The 13,578-nt window shown below is 51.3% G+C and overlaps 1 long non-coding RNA gene across 1 annotated transcript in view; it reads left to right on the plus strand.

Moving 5' to 3' along the window:
• LOC308063536 overlaps positions 1–12,499 on the plus strand; it is a 673,278-nt gene extending 660,779 nt beyond the window's left edge. Inside the window, exon 2 of the long non-coding RNA XR_013927980.1 lies at positions 10,734–12,499. This is a non-coding gene — a long non-coding RNA (uncharacterized lncRNA). The remainder of the gene's footprint in view (positions 1–10,733) is intronic.
• The last annotated feature ends 1,079 nt before the right edge of the window (positions 12,500–13,578 follow it).

Below are 13,578 nucleotides of genomic sequence, written 5' to 3' on the forward strand. Positions count from 1 at the left end.
AGGCAGAGGTGCCCGTGGCTCAGCTCAGCTGAGATGCGATGCAGCAGTATGGATGTCCCCGAGAGACAGGCACAGCAGATCTCTTGAGTTAAATGAAGTGATTTCTTTTCTCAGGCTTGCTAGAAATAATAAACCATAAAATGATTCAGTGGAATGATTCCTTGCCATCAGTAAGCAAGAAGGGGATGAACAGAGCAGCTGCCTGGGTGGCTCCTGGGAGCTTGGCTGGGGGAACTTTGCACAGGGGCGAGCAGAGCTCCCGTTTGCACCCCGGTGTTTTTAGGTGTATCCCAGAGTTGCATTTGGGAAGGAGGCAAAAGCTGTTGCTCATGCAGAATTCATTCACAGGACAGGGGTGTTTGTGGGAGTAAAATGCTTGAAAAGGCTGGGGCTGTCTGCAACCAGGATGTGTGCGGGGAGGTGCCTTTGTCTGCTGGTGTTTTGGTTTTAAGGTGACATGGGAGCCTGTTCTCCACTCTTACATCCAGGAGGCTCAGCCCCAGCCCTGGGAGGGCTGCAGATCCGCTGGGATGGCTCCTGACTCTTTCCCTCTGCCCCAAACTTGACCATCATTGCCCACCGTCCAAGCCACAGGGCTCAGATGTGCTGTGATCCTTGTGCAGAAAAAACACAGCAGCTTTGCAGTTTCACCTGGAGCAAATTTATCAGGAGCAAGTTTCTTGTGCAACCGGTGGCTCTGCCTGGTGCTTGGCCCTCCCTGCACAACCTCTCCTTTCCCAGCACTTGGGATGCTCCAGGTTTCCCTTACTGCCAGCCTTTTAATGTCAGGCGGGGGGGGGGTCCTGCTCCTGCCTGACCAGGGGTCCCATGGGGCTGAGCACCCATGAACAGGAGCAGATCCCCTTGCTCCCAGCTCCCCGAGGGGTGCCCAAGTGTTTGCAGGCTGAAGGTGTTGAACAGACTTAAATTAGTGCCTTAAAGCTGCAGGTAGTTAATGCTCAGCAGCTTTACAGGCTCTGATATGTGTTTTTATTGCAGCTTATTAAAGCATCAGTGGTTGAGAGTTTATTTTTGCTGTATTTTATTGCGAGTTGATTTACAATAAGCTCTTAAAGAATGCACAGTCATTGCTTCTAATAATCATTTAATACATATTCGTAAGCATTTCTAAATGGGACCTTCATTCAGAATATTTTATTGGAAGCAACACGCAGGCTGGCATCTTCTGAGCTGTGCGAGACCAGCACAAGGTCTGATAAAGAGAATTTAAATTTTTGCTCATCTTACAGTGCAGTGCTATAAACTTCCAGGTAACCTGTAACTTCTTTGGAGACGCAGTTCTCCCAGGGGGAAAAAAAAAAAAAAAAAAGGTAGGTAAAAGCTGTGTTTAAGTATCTCAGGGGTCAGGCAGCCGCAGCCAGCACTTTGCAATGAAAACTGTGGCAGGTGATTTGTGGGGAGGGAAAATGTGTTGGCTGGATTCCCCAAAGGGTTAAAATTACTTCAGGCAGAGTTAAAATAACTTGGGGTGGGTGGGTTGGTTGGTTGGTTTGCTTGGCTGTTGAGCGTGGGAGTGTTCGTGGTGGCAATAGGGTCACCAAGTATGGCACCAACGTTTAGCCGTCGGAAAACGCAATCCCTAATTACAGAGGGAATCCCCGAGACTTTAGAACAGGAGAAGCCTTGGAGAAAGCCATTACAATACAGACAGGTTGCCTCGCAACCCAAATGTCAGGAGCAGGGATTACATTTCGTTTGAAACCCTGATGTAACCCCAAAATGAGATTTCTCGTTGTAGCAGTGTTTGTTCTGGTGGTGATCGTGGGTCATCGTAATGTGATTTTATCATATGTTTGGACAAAACCAGGGAGAAGAGATGGGCCAAATGACTTTGGTCCCAGACTGGTGAATTTAGGTGAGGACAATGGGGAAGGTCAGAACTTTTGGGGGTAAAGTGCTGAAGTTTAATCAATGTTGATATCTAGACTTTACTTTTTCCTATCACTTGGGCTCACAGCACTTCATAAAAAGAGGTTGTTTGCTTCCTCCTGGTTGTAGAGATGGGGGAACCGAGACGCAAAGTGGTTTTCCCAAACACCACTGTAAAGCCGAGCCGCCGGCTGCATCCTGTGCTGGTCCTGTGCCCATCAACGCAAATTCTCTGTACATACAAAAGCAGACCTGGGTGGAGGAAAATGCACTCCAAATGGGGTTACATGGGTAGGTGCTCGTTCTGGTCAAAACTAAGTTGGTAGAAATCAGGTCTTTTTAGGAAATGAATGCAAAGACAAGCAGAAATCTGCAGTGAAACAATCGGGTTCAATACTTTGCTCACCTTGAACAGAGATCCTGCTTTTCTTTCTTGGAATCTGGGCACGGTGCTGTGTCGGGGCGCTGGATTAATGTGTGCTGGGTGGGCAGTTCCGTTAGTTTTGTGTATCTTCAGTGTGTGATTTGAACATGTGCGGCCAGCGCCAGTTTCTGGATATGGGAGAATTTCCTTGCTTTAGGTATTCTGCTCTTCCTGATGTGCTAATAAGGAATAACAAAACCTTGAATTGGATGCTGGGGAAAAAATTTTTCCTTGGAGCTCTTACCTCTCTCCATAGAGACATTTTTCTCCTTTTTGCTGGTGTTCTTTTCCAGGGAAAGTGTGGACTGATGTCAGTTTGGGTGTTTCGGTCCAGGCTGGCAGGACCTCCCAGGGCTGCTGCGAGACTCAGCATCCCCCTGCAGCCCCCGGCTCCTGACCTGAATCCTAGGAGGCTGCATTTTGCATTTTGTCCCAGCTTTGTCGCCCCATGCTGAAACCCTGGGGGGCTGAGCAGCTGAGCTTCTTGCCTTTGTCAGCAAAGAGCCGCGGGCTCCTTTCCTCCAGTGAGAAGCCCCAAGCGCTGCAATATTCTCCTTCCCCCCAACACACCAACACCTCTGCTAGTGAGAGCAATGTGCATTCACCCATACAGAAGCAAGGCTCGTATGCAAATACTGCTGGCAGTTGTGTAGTGTGGAGTCATTAACATTTAGGAAGCTGTGATTATATAAGAAAACAAGAAAATAAATCAGCAGATACTTTGTCTTCCTGTTTAAATGTCCATCGTGGGATCTAGCGGAATGGTTTCACTTAAAAGGAGCATCAAGTGCTGTTTTGAGCAGGGGCTGCTCTTGGGTGGTTAATCACAAAGGCAGTAATTGACTGTCATACCGCTTTCTTTCTCATTTTTATTCTCATTATTCATCGCCCAGAGAGAAAAAAAGGAGACGACAGCCAGAGAGAATTAAGAGCAAGTGCTGCTGTAGGGCTCCCCGGGAGCCAGCGTGGGTGTCACCTCCTCCACGTGGCTTCGTGCCACCGAGGGGGATGCGGCCACCGGGGAGCTGCGCATCGGCAGCACGGCTGCGTGCGGGCGCATGGTGTCGGTGTGCCTCTCTGTGATGGGCATTACAGGCTTTCCCCATCAATTCTTTGGTTAAATATTTTCCATCAGTTTATTGGGCAGTGAAGCACAATTCCCAAATTTAAGTCAGTTGCAATTAATGAATTCTAGACAAGCAAACGTTCTTTTTTCTTCTTGGATTTCTTTTTTTTTAAAGTCAAATATATTTCTCCACGTGCCTTAGAGCTAGAGCTTCTTCTGAATTTTCAGTCTTACTCTTTCTGAAGCAAGTTGTACAGCTCTGCACCCCACTTCTGCTCCGGTCCCCCCCAGACACACACAGTGGCCCAGGGCTTTCCCTTCCTCTGCCTTTGCAATGTCTTTCTCTCCCTTTTTTCCCCCAAACCCTTTTTCCCTTCCCCCCGCAGCCCTCACTGGCTGGGCTGCCCTGCTGCCCCCATCCTAGCTGCCCTCCCGCAGGGATCAGCCCCGGCGTGGTGCCCTGCCGTACCAGGGGGCTCCCGGGCACCGAGCCGCTTTCTCAGAGATAATTTGAGGCAAGAAAGGCACAATTAGATGCACATTTCATGACATTCGACTAATTGAGAGGGTAACTGAGAGTTATTTTTACTCAGTGCAGAATCTGGAAACAGCAAAATATTTTTCTTTCTGGAAAAGTTGTTTGGCTGTTCAGCATGGCCAAGCAAATTTCGCTGTCACCGCAGCCCTGCGACGGCCGCAGCAAAGCGTGGTCAAGAGAGGAACAATACTAAATATTACAGCTTTGAGCACCAAACCATGATGTCCTGTCCCGGGGAGAGGGGTCATTTCCATCAGTCAGGAACCAGCAGGTCCTGACACACAACAGGGACCGAGGGCTCTGTCATGCCAAGTCTGATGTTACAGACGGTGCAACATCTTGGGTGGAGAAAAGTGGGTTATGGAATCTGACTCATGAGTAGAAGTGGTGGCCAGCCCCCTTGTGAGGCTGGGGACTTTCTGCTGCTTAGAGCTGGTTAGGGGCAAATTTTTTGAAGAATTCTGGATTTTGTTTTGGGGTTTTTTTTGTTGTTTGTTTTTTTTGTTGGGGATAGCACTATTACTGTACGGCTTTGGGTTTGGTTGCAAACAGACTGGGAACTTTCTAATGGCTTCATGGTGAAAAATGAGTTTAGCCAGAGCATCAGCTCATTAGCAGTTATGTCCTGTGTGTGGTAGTAAGCTACAGGAGAACTGGGTACAACTGGGCTGTGGGCTGAAGCCATTGAGAGGCAGAGATGCACAGGAGATGCTGATGTCCTGGTCCCCAAACTGGTATTTATAATGAGAAACATGGAAAACTCTGGTCCTGATGTTAAAACCAAAAGAGAAGGCTGTTGCCATTTTCACCTCCATTCAGTGCGTGGAGAAGGGCACAGAAGTCTTCTAGAGGACAGGTTTGCTTCATGAGCTGCAGCTGAACTCAAAGAAACACTATAGGTCAGTGGGGTAAGTCTTCCAGATGATTTTGAGAATCTGTGCCACACAAGATTTTACAGACGTGGGCAGCTTCGTAGCTGGGGAGCTCTGTCTTTGCCATTGACAGAAACAGCGGGGCCTTCCCAGCGCAGGTGCTGAGCAGCTGGGGTGGTAGGAGGGAGCAGTGTGTAGAAATGCATTACCCATGGGCAGAGTGAGGGATGCAATGCAGTGTGCCCACCTCATGTACCACCATGAGTGTGACTGCCATGGACCAGTGGCCGAGAGAGGAGACTGCCTTGTAGCATCACACCCGTCTGCAGGTGTAGCCAAGGCATCTCTTGGCTACAACAGAGCGAGCCTGGGATATCCTATCCAGAGTTTCTTGATGAGAACAGGTAGAGAAAGCAATCACATCAAAACCACGGGGGTGCAAGATCTGTGTTCATTACGGCTGCAATTAACTACGCTAAATGAGTTTTAGTACCACCAGGTCTTAAGGGTTTTCATCAGGTTAAGAGCACTGCAGCTTGGGATCTTAACCAGGTTGGCTGTGTGCTGGTGGCTGGAGCTGCCAGAAAATCCCTGGAGGAGGAGACACACAAGGAAAAGTTAGGAAGAGCCTCAAGTGCCAGTGTCCACAACTTGAGATGTCCTCCTTTTTGGGAGAAGTGAGGCCAGTGAACGCTCCTGGGCGGCTGGGAAGGCAGCAGAGCTGTCAGGCTGGAGGCCAGAGCAGCTCCCAAAAGGACAATTGGGCGCCATCTCCCCCTGCCAGCAAACTAAACCTTCGGCCCCTGCGGTCACATCTGAAAAAGGCCCAGAACTAACCTAGAGAAATGGGTCTAGGTATTTCCCTGGGTTTATTATGCATGTTTAATGACTCGAACATTGAGTACATTAGTACTGAAGCCATGAGACAAGTTCTCCCAGAGGAGCACTGCAAAGGCTTTTCAAAGGGATTACCCGTGCCACTTCATGTGAGTGTCGTTTCTCGTTTTTCCCAGCCACCCTGTGCTTGCGCATGAATTGCCACCTGTCTGGCGTTTGGTTTTATACCCATGTCATGACGGACAATTCTCCAATGCAAGAGAAGGATGTTGCCATATACAGCCCAGAACAGGTTCAGCCCGAGGTGGGAATCGCTGCATTGGCCCCTTATTTATTCCTTTCCAGCTTCTGCGCTGAGCCTGGAAACCTCCCTGCAGCTGCGTGCTCCTGCGATGCCCTTCGCTTTTATTTGAACGCCCTGTTTTATCTTTGTTTTGTCACTGACTGGGAGGCCCACCAGATGTGGGTTGTTCCTCACTCAGCCCTGCTGTCCTACCTGCTCAAGATGCCAACTTCTCGTTGCCACAGAACTGCCTAATTAAAGCTGAAAGGCCTGGGTTCATTCGCTATTGGCAAATAAAGCCAAGGTAGTACTTTTTAGGAGAAAACTGAGACAGACAACTGCACTGGCAGAACTTGAAAAACTGTTTAATCATCTCTGTGCCATCAGTTACTGTCACTACATACTTCCTTGGTCCTGACTTGCCTCTGAAATGTGGGTAAATAACACCCCCGGTGATCCCCTGGGGATTCCCCTCCTGCCTTACCACTCAGTGCTGACCCCATCCTCTCCCTGCCATCAGGCAGCAGCATTGCATCCTCCCTTCCCGATGCATCAGGCTCCCCACCCCTCCCCCCCCATTTACTGTCCTGCCCGTTCATTAAGCCTGGGCAAAATCCACAGAAGCAGCCACGTTTAAGTGCTGTTCTGGACTGGGGCCAGAGCTGGTCGAGTTTACAGATGTGCTTGACCTAATACTAAACCCTAAACACCGTTGATCGCTGTTGCAGCTTAACGTTAAAATGCCCATCAGTGCTCTGAGCAAAAAGCCTCTTCCCTGCAGCACCCTCAGGAGACAAACACAAAAAGGAGCCGGTTCAGGTCCAGATGGTTTCTATCAAAATTTAAAGGCCAGTTCACAGAGGCTCTCGGCAGCCTTCACCTCGCTCTGGCTGGTAGCTATCGCTCTCCATTGCAAACAGCCACTGACTTTTATAACCCTTTAGCCAGAGTAAAGAGCAGCCAGCCGCCAAAACCCCTCCGCACGCTCGGTTCAGCATCCAGGTCAGTATTAGTTCTCCTTGGGCTTGCTGCAATCCTGCTTGGGTCAGGGGGAGCTTCCCCACAGACAGCAGCAGGCTGAGGCTCAGACCCCAAACTCCCCGAGCAGCCGGTGTTCCCCTGGGGACCCTGGGACCCTCGCCTCTGAATGCCAGTCTGATGTCTGAGAGCCCCCCGCAGCCCTGCTCTCCCAGTCGGCTCTCCTGCTCTGCTGGCAAGAACACTTGCTAAGAGCCCGGGTCGGGCACGTGTGCTCCCAGCAAAACACACTTCGGGTTTTCACGTGGCGGGGGCGGCTGCAGGAAGGGGGGGCATCCCCAGCGCTGAGCCCAGCCCTGTGCCTGGCTGCTCACTGTGGGCGTTGTGGGTCTTGTTTGTGTCTGCGCACCTGGGAAAAATCTGAGAGGTTGAGTTTGAAGCATTTCCCGCAAAGCTTTGCTAACATCCCTGTGCGTCCCAGGGCTGTGACTTTTTTCCTGGTGTTTTGCTGACACTCTCTTTTGAAAGCTGTAAGTGGTGCTGAGGAGGGGCTTCATTATTGCTGAAGTGTGCTTATTAGATGGGGAAACCAGATGAGTAATTATCTCTCCAGGAAAGACCACAGTTTGCTGCAATCTTTCCAAATAGCTCTAACTGATCTTTTTTCTTCAGTAAGCAAGACATTGGTAAATAAATATCCTTTCAGAGACCTGGTGCATCAGGGGGTAGGCTGGTGGCCTGCAGCTCTGTTTGGCCCAAGCTCTGCTGTTCCCTGCAGGCACATCCCTCCACAGGGGCTTGCATGGGTCAGTGTTGGGGACGTGACCCCCGTCCAACTTGGGTCAGACTTACATCTGATGAGTTTTTGGTTATAATTGCATCCTCTGGTGCTGTAAGTCTTCTTCATGCCAGTGAAATCCAGTGTGGAGCGTGGTATCATGTCCTTCCCTGCAACAGGCATCACGGCTACCAGTGGTACCTGAACTTGCCCATGGGCCACCCCCAGCGACCTCCTGCATTTGCCAATGTCACCAATTTACTCCAAAGAACTGGAGAGGGAGGTAATGAATTTCAGCTGTTTACCTCTTTTAAAAACTCATTTCTGTTTAGACGTAATTATCTAGCCACTTCCAAGAAAGGCACCATTGATTGCAGAGCTGAATTAGCATTTTGTTGCATTGGCTTGACAACTGCCTGCACGGATACAAGAGCACTTCATGAGCATTAACTCATTTAAAGTGTAAATTGCAACTCCTTTTTCATTTTCCAGCATGGGACCTGGCTAGGCAAAGCTTTGCTCGTGGTTTCTCCGAGTGTCTCCCATGCCTGTATGACACCAAAGAGCTGGAGCTGCCGGCAGGTGAAGTGGAGGGAGCAAGGCTTCTCCATTTGAGGAGGAATTTTGCGTGCTCCCACCTCCATGCAGCAGTGCTGCGGGGTGAGGATTGCAAGGAAGGGTTAGAAATGTGGCTGCGGTGGCAGTGACACCACCTTGGAGCAGAACTGGGCCATTAAGACCCTGACATTCGGGGTCCCTGCTGCCTGTGGGGTACATGTAGTTTTGCTCCTGCAGAGCTGCCCTGCTGCAGGTAGCTCGGAGCAGGATGGGATTACTGCCCTCAGCATCAGTCAGAACAGAATTTGGCAAAACAGCTGGAGAAGCATCAGTGCTGGGTGGCACAGGAGCCAGCTGCAGGGGGGAGGGGGGGCAGGTCCCTTCACCCCTCCCTCCTGCGCTCACCCAAGCTGCTGCACCCAAGCTGTTTTCCATTAGTTCCAAAATACAGCTGATAATCTTTCTCTCCATTGCAAAATTTATTAAAGCCCAAGGACGTAAAGGTTTATACAGCAGCAGAGTAATATTATTAGTTTAATCTCCAATTTTATGAAAAACAAGCCTGGTTTTAATAAAACCCCAGCCCTTTCCCACTAGCCCCCGGTGCCAGCATCAACCCAAGGTAAGCAGTTAAGAGAACCCAGGCTGGCCAAGGTTAATGCAGTTATCTCCCCAACAGCTGCGCTGCCCAAGCTGGGGCAGAGCTGGGCTGCTGTGCTTCCATCCCAGATGCTGCATCGGGATCCACTGCACCATCAAGGCAAAATCCCACAGCTCTTTAAGTTGCTTGTGAAGCTGGTTGGTCTTTCCTAGCAGGTCTAATCCCCAATGGCGTATGGTCCGTGTGCTGTGGCAGTGGTGGGTGCCGCGGTTTGCAGGGGTGCAGAGGGCATGAAGGGCTCCCCGAGCGCCCCATGGAATCCATCACTGCTTTGCCCCTTCATCTTCATTTACAGAGGAGCTGGGGGTAGCCACAAGCAGGCTGCAGCGTGCACAGAGCAGAGCCTGCATGTGTTATCTGAGTCACTTTATTCAGTCAGAAAGCCTCATGATAAATACACTGCTCCCTCCTCTTTGTAAGAGCTCCTGCCCGTTGCCTTGCGTGCTGTAGCAGATTTTCCCTTTAACCTTTCCCCCCTTTAACAGGGGGGTGAGTGCATTGGGAAGGGCTTTGCAGGGGAAAGCAGCATTGCCTGCATCTGTCACAGGGCATCTCAGGTGTTCGTTTTAGTGCAGTTCAGGAAAATCAAGAAAACACAAGAGCAATTTGGCCGCCCCAGCACACTTGGCTTGAAGTTTTCCCGTTCCCATTTGGAGTGGCTGGAAGGTGAGGCGTTGCGATGTGCAGATCATCTCCAAGCAAAGGATCCATGCACCCCACCTCGCCAGCACCCCTGTTTAAGCTTCCTGTGGTTTTTCAAGGTTTCCTCTTATTTTGTCCCTCAGCAGGTTGTGTGGCTCTGGAAAGAGCTGATAGTACTTGGTCCTTCGCTCGGGCTTGAAATGTGTGTTTTACTGGGATGGAGCGTGGAGCGGTGCCTGCACCAGGCACTGCTGGCCCATGGGCAGCTTCACTGCCAAACGCTGACCTTCCAGGTGAACTGCAATGGGCTTGTGTTGTTTTTTCTTTTTTGCAATACCAAGCTGGGCTTTTTAGGGCTTACACCCAAGCAGATATTTGGGTGTCTGCCCATTCCCAAAGCATCTGGGTCTTGTGCAGGGGCCAGGATTTGGGAATGGCTTTGCTGGCCTGTCCTAGGGCAGCCCCAGGCAGCTTTGATCACCTCCTGGCTGCCCCCAGCAGTGGTGCTGAGCAGCTCGTCTGGCAGTGATCCTCCAGCCCCACCATCAACCACTGTCTTCCTCTCGCCCCCTTCCTCTCCATCCCATATTCCCAACAGCCACAACCTAAGTAATGGCTCTGCAGAGGGATCTGGGCAGGCTGGGCCGATTGTATGAGGTTCAACAGGGCTCAGTGCCGGGTTCTGCGTTTGGGTCACACCAGCCCCAGGCAGTGTGACAGGCTGGGGGCAGAGGGGCTGATGAGCTGCCTGGTGGGAAAGGACCTGCGGGTGCTGGTCAACAGCCGGCTGAACAGGAGCCAGCAGTGTGCCCAGGTAGCCAAGGTGGCCAGCAGCATCCTGGCTTGTGTCAGAAACAGCGTGGCCAGCAGGACCAGGGCAGTGCCCGTCCCCCTGTACTGGGGGCACTGGTGCGGCTGCCCCTCGAACCCTGGGCTCAGCTGTGGCCCCTCACTGCCAGGGGGACGTGGAGGGGCTGGAGCGTGTCCAGAGCCGGGCAGGGGCTGGGGAAGGGGCTGGGGCACAAGCCCTGTGGGGAGCGGCTGGGGGAGCTGGGGGGGGTCAGCCTGGAGAGCAGGGGGCTCGGGGGGGACCTGATCACTCCCTCCAGCTGCCTGACAGGGGCTGTGGGCAGGGGGGGTCGGTCTCTGCGCCCAGGGAACAAGCGACAGGGCAAGAGCAAACGGCCTGAAGTTGTGCCAGGGGAGGTTTAGATGGGATAGTAGGGGAAATGTCTTCACCGAAAGGGTGGTCAGGCACGGGGACAGGCTGCCCAGGGAGGTGGTGGAGTCACCATGCCTGGGGGTGTTCAAAAAACGCGTAGATGCGGTGCTTGGGGACAGGGCTTAATGGTGGGCTGGGCAGTGCTGGGTTAACAGTTGGGCTTGATGATCTTAAAGGTCTTTTCCAACCTAAATGATTCTGTGATAATGCTGTTCCTCACCCCTCCAAGCCCTCCTTTGTGGGAGGGGAGCTGCGATGTGCCATCCCTGCTGACCGTGACAGGGTAAGCCCTGTGCAAGCCTGGGTTTTTTTGGGGGGTCCCCAATATGAGACAAGGCTCAGCCTGCCAGCATCTTCTGGCAGCACCAAGGAAACACCTACCCAGCCCCTCAGCTGATACTTCCTGCCAGCTGCAGCTATCAGTACCCACCACTAATGATCAGGAGCTTAAAGAAACATGAGGCAGCTGGCTGCTTTCCAGCCTGGCCTGCTCAGGAGGGAGAGGGGGGGATTGCACCGATGTATGTCCTGGTTGCAAGCCCAAATTTCTTTGCTCATCCCTGACCCAGGCTCTGCTTTTCTGGTGCCGGCTTTGCAGGCAGTGTCGGAACCCCTGTGAGGAACAGGGGGTGTCTGCACCCATCTGCTGGAGCATCCTCCCGGGGAGCCCTGCTGAAGCTGGGGGGTCTCCAGGCTGTGAGAGCTGAGGTAGGAGAGCTTTGGGACCAGGGTGGAACGGTGGGGGACAAGGGGGTTAAAGCTTTGCATCACCTCTCCTGGAGCTGCCCTCCACACGCCTTCTCTGCAGCTCCCACTCCCCGTTGGGCTCATTTCTCATGTGTCAGAATAATGTTGTTTTATTTGGGTTGCAAACACTGCAGGGGGAATTTTTAAAAAGCTTTCTTTTATTGCTGTGTGAAAAAAAAAAAAAGGCAGCCCAATAACTTTTCTATTAATATCAAGCTTTGTAAGTCTTTTGTTTGGTTGGTTTGTTTACAAAATCTCTCATTTCAGATCTAAACTATTTGACAGTGTCCCCTTGAATATGTGTTAAAATAGATCATGGTTTCATTCCATGCGTTTTAGGGAGGATGTGAAGCAATTTCGCTTGTCAGCCATGAGCGGGAGATGGATGGGGCCATTCCCCGATGGGTCGCCATCCAGGGAGGGGGAGCAGAGCAGTGCTGGGGAGGAGCCGTGTCGCTGCTCACCTTCGCTCCCCTCCTCTCCGTGCTCGATGGTGCTTAGTGGGGAGGATCTGACTGGGATGATAGGTTTTAAATGAAAAATAAAATAAAAAAAAAAATTAAGAAAGAAGAGCTTTGTTGGGGACCTGGATGATTTATGCACTGCCAGAGCTCCTTGCATGCCATGCTGCCTGCATCTGAGGGCTCTCCATCCAGCACAGATATTTGGGGATTGCAACACATGGCTAAATAAAGCTGGAAGGGAAAGCCCATCTCCGGCAGCATCCTTACCGTGGGCTCCCCAGCCCATCCTGCCCAAGGCCGGCTGGACCATGCCAGTAGAAGGAAGAATCAGGTCCTCGGTGAGATGTGCATCACTTTTTGCTCACTGCTTTCAGCTGGGCTTTTGTGGAGCTGCTTTCCAGACACAAACCTGACACCCACCCCCCCAATGCTGTGAGCCCCCCTGAGTTGCCCTCACAGCCCCAGTGCTTGTCGCTTCCTCCCCACTTGTAGCTCTGAGATAGGTGGGAGATAGACATGGCTTGTTCAGCATCTGCTGTCACCCAACCAGCTGTCCTAACTGGCCACACCAGCATGGCACAGCTTTTGCAAGCCCCCAAAAAGTAACTCTGAGATAATGCAGCAGTGCATTTCCCTTCCTTCAGGATGCAGCTGGGGCCCTGGGCCCACTCAATCCCTTGGATCTCCCTTGCCCCATCCTGCACCATTCCCTCAGGGTCTGCTTCTCCTTCCCCCTCCTTTTGCCTCAGTCCCTCCTGACCCTGTTGCTTCATTAGCACTGCAGGTGTTAATCAGCATTACAGTAATGAGGAGCCTGGGTAAAGAGAAGGCTCAGCAGTGCTGCCATTGTTGGGATGCAAAGGTCTCATGGTCTCCAAACCAGGAGCACTGCACTCCTCCCTGTGGTGCTGAGCACAGAGCATCATTAGCAAATGTAATACCAGGCTCGGCTAATCAACACTGGGGGTGGGGGTAAAAAAAAAAAAAAAAAAAAAAAAAAAGAAGAAGAAAGCAAGCAAAAAAGCCTCCAAAACAAATCCACAAAATTGAAACAGTGTTGTACCAAAATAAAATTAAAAAAAAAAAAAAAATTGAGACTGCAGAAAAATCTAGCTCTCCATCAAAGCTTGGCTAGGCAAATGGGTGGTGGAGGTCTGGGTTAGAGACTGCGTGTCTGACCCTTGTGTAGCCCGAAAATCTGTGGAGAATTGGCTTGTGTTCCCTCAATTAGAAAGGGATGGCCAGCACCCATTCTTTTTTTCTGTCAGCTTTATCTTGAGATACACTGTTTGTTTATTTTGATAATATTCCAGTTGGAGGCAGAAGCAAGAGATAACAGAGGCAAGCAGAGAGAAAAATTAAGACTCTTGGGGTTTTTTCCTGGCTTGCAAGAGCCTGGCTGTGCTGGTGTGGCCAGCTAGGACAGCTGTGAGGGTCACAGCTGGTTGCAGATGGCTGCAAAAGTCACTTCCAGGGACATTTGCCCCTTCCCATTGCAGCACCCTTATCTCAGAGCCACTGCGCATCCCCTTGCTGTAGCCCTGTGGTCCCCACTGCAGGATTTCAGTCCTTGGCTGGGCGGGAGCGAGTGCCTGGAGGACTGTACACAAGGAGATAG

Source organism: Falco punctatus (assembly GCF_963210335.1).
Source record: "Falco punctatus genome assembly, chromosome: 4".
Classification (NCBI taxonomy): Eukaryota; Metazoa; Chordata; class Aves; order Falconiformes; family Falconidae; genus Falco; species Falco punctatus.